The following is a 3,731-nucleotide window of genomic DNA, read 5'->3' on the forward strand; positions in this document are numbered from 1 at the left end:
CCTCATAAGAGGATGCTTTCCTGAAGCAGGCACATGAGAGGATGTTTTGCCGAGGCAGACACTTGAAAGAATGCATGATGTTTAGAAAGAGCATAAGTAGAATCCAACAGGCAGTGAATGACACTCTCGTATCGCTTCGCCTTGCAAAGCTTTACTGCTCTTCCCTGATCTTCGCTTGTCGTGACTTCATAGAGAGAAATGCACCAAAGAACTTCCTGCAGTATTCTGGCTGCTTCTTGCTGCTTCCTGGACTCATGCTGATTCTGCAGAGCCTCATGGTTTCTTACAGATTGAGCTGCAGCTACAAATTCATGTTTGGTGTTTGCCAATTGGACTGGACTTTTGCCACTGATTCCTGTTTGATGTTTTGGACTAAACTGCTGGTATCCTAACAACAAAGATTAGAATCCCCCCCCACACACAAAGAACTACTTCTAAACAGGTCCACATCCCCCTTGTCCTATTAACCACAAGGGAGGTTGAAACATTAAAGAACCCTAATTAAAGTAGGTTTTGAAAAATCTCAGCCTACAGATACTGGTTCATATAAGGATAGCCAAAATGCCCGAAAGGGAGTGGACCATTTGCCAATAGAACTAGCTGCTATATAAAGTGGAAGTTTCTGGTTGTGTCATGTGACGCAGACTCACATGATGTTTTGCTGAGGCAAGACCTGTAGGACAACAGGTGGTATTTGGAGAGAGTATAAATGGGACCCAACGGACAGTGACGGTGCTTGTGATGGGCACACTGAAGAGCTGCACAGTCTCTCATCTTCCCCGATCGTCACTTCACTGAGAGAGATACAGCAGAAAACTCCTGATGTTCTGACTGGGCCTGGTCGCAATTCAACTCAGGAGGCCTGGTGGTTTCTACTGGATCATGTGCCCATTGCCGATTTGTGTTTGGTGACTCTTTTAAACTGCACTATAGGTATCCTGACACTATTGAACTGGACTTCTGGTATCAGCATGCTGACAAATGGAGATTGGAATCACCTCAAAGAACTACTTCTAAACAGGGCCACATCCCCTTGTCCTACTTACCATCTTTTCTTCCCTACGTTTGGATGGTGGGCTAGAAGGTGTGTGGGGGTGGGGATTTGATGCATTTGAGAACCCTTATTAAAGTAGATTTCGAAAAAACCAAAGCCTACAGTTATGGAAGTTTGTAGTCATGGCTACATACTTATCAAAAAGGAGTGAGAGCTTACAGAGTTCTCTCATGACATTTCTGGTAAATTGTGCCCTGAATCACTCATACAGCAGGTGGTATGCCCCAGATTAGAGGTGCAGAGTCACGCAGCCAGAGAGTTTCAGCCTGGAGTCACTCAACATACCCCTCCTAAAAATAGGTAAATCCAATCCAAAGGAGGTAAGGGATTCCCCAAAGATCTAGATCTAGTTGACCTCGCCTTCACAAGTGTTCTAGGATTATTGTATTCACAAGTAACTCACTCCCTGGAAATCATCTTTTTAAATGTTTTCCCAGCACCATGTCTAGGAAGCCCACAGATCCCCGTTAACTCCAGCTCCAAAGCACCTGATAGAATCTTCTGACCTCCATTGGCACCTACATACACTGATCATACCCTTCCATACACATAAACATACATGTAATTAAAAATAAAATAACGCTTTTAATTAAAAATTTCAACGTTTTCCTTTCTCATATTCGTGGCTGGCTAGTTTGTGACATAATCCTGTTATCTAGCCCAGGCTGCCCTTAGATTTTTGGTTCTCATGCTTCAGCTCTTTGAATTACGGGTGTGAGTCACCGCACCCAGCTTCTTGGGTATTTCTGATGGGAGTCCTAGCAGAGGTGAGAAAACCACTTTCCCCCCTATTACTTCAGAAATAAGCCTGCTATCTGCTACATGTTTACTCCCTGGTTCTGGGGGTGAGGGGAGAAAAAACCCTAAAAGTTCTGCAACTGGGTTTGCTCCATTTATAAGAATGTATTTTTTAACAAAAGCTTATGTAGTGACAGCATTTTGATAACTCATCAATCTCCAATTTCAACCTTGTGGTCTGATTCACCAGCAAATGACAAAAAGATTCCTAATGAAGCACCAAGAAATCTGAATAAGGTTTCTTTATAAAACAAAGACATTTGTGAGCTTGCCCTTCTATTGGAAGCTTTCAAAAGACACTCACAAGGTTCCATCATTCTTCAGGGCTATATAGGAGGTGAACACTTGGCTAGAATGTGGTGTAGCAGCCTCTCCTTACCCAGGAGTCTTTTCAACAACACTATTTTTCATGTTTGGTCCATGTTAGAGAGTTTCTTTAGTGCTGTGGCTTCCAGCCAGTTGCCTGAGAGACTTCCTAGTGGCAGAGTTGCCTGTGAGTCACCTGTGCTCTTCTGCACAATCCCATCAAACCCTTCGGTTCCTGCGTTGGTCTATTGATGCCCTCTCTGTCTGTGGTAAGAAGCCATCTCATTTGGTAATGATTGCAACTGTATATATCCTATTTTTTAAATTATTTTTTAATATATTTTTACTATATGTAAGTATACTGTAGCTGTCTTCAGACACACCAGAAGAGGGCATCAGACCTCATTACAGATGGTTGTGAGCCACAATGTGGTTGCTGGGATTTGAACTCAGGACCTTTGGAAGAGCAGTTAGTGCTCTTAACCACTAAGCCATCTCGCCAGCCCTATATCCTATTTTAAAAGATCAAAATGAAAAAGATATGCAGAGGACTGGCAAAGACAACACTAACTTACAAGCAACAGAACAGAGGCTTTGAATCAGAATAAAGAATTTTCAGAGGAATCCAATCTGGATCCTACAGTGCCACCATGGGACAAGATTTCAGAATGGCAACCCATAGAGATTCGATATGCTCAATTAAAAACACGGGTTCTGTTTGATGATGCTACCTTACAGTGATGTCTTACAAAAACTTATGTGCTTCACTTTGTAGAGGTTAGAAAATTAGTTAGTACAGCATGCATCTGATACCTTTCCAAGCTTTCCAAGGGCTTCTGCCTCGAGTTCTAAAAAGAACGATTCTGGGATTGTTCATTATCATTCTTATACGCACATGTATTGTTAGAGGGGATGGAATATTGGAGATGCCTTTGTATCTAGTGGGATACAACAATTTTTTTTAGATTACAGCATAAAACATGTTATAGACATATCTTACAATCCTACAGTTCAAGCAATCGCAAAAAGAGCCAACCACACTTTAAAGAAGATGCTCATAGAACAGAAGGGAGATATAGGATCTCCCAGAGAGAGATTAAATAATACTTGACTTGAGACAGGTAACAACTGCTAAAACCAACTGGATTTTTTTTAAAGGACTGCTGAATTATATATATATATAATATATAATTATAATTATAATTATGTACATTATATATTATATGTTTGTTATGTATAATATAATAAATGTATGTGTAATATAATATAGTATATACTTATTATATATGTTTATTATATATAATATATTTATTATATTATATATAAATATGATAACCTCAGAATGGAAGTCAGGAAATGTGTTGCATTGTGAGAGAAGAAGGCTGTGGATTCCTTTAAAGTAAACGAAGGTTAGATTTGATCGAGGGAGACCTCCTGAAGATCTTAGCTGCAGACATAAAGGAACAAATCAAGAGCAACAGCAAAAGAGGCAACATGACAGTGGATGCCTCCACATGGGAACAGCTCTAAGATTGGCTGAGACATGAAGGTCTGTGCATAGCCAATAAATCTT

This window comes from Rattus norvegicus, chromosome 11, assembly GCF_021556685.1.
Source record: "Rattus norvegicus strain SHRSP/BbbUtx chromosome 11, alternate assembly SHRSP_T2T, whole genome shotgun sequence".
Lineage (NCBI taxonomy): Eukaryota > Metazoa > Chordata > Mammalia > Rodentia > Muridae > Rattus > Rattus norvegicus.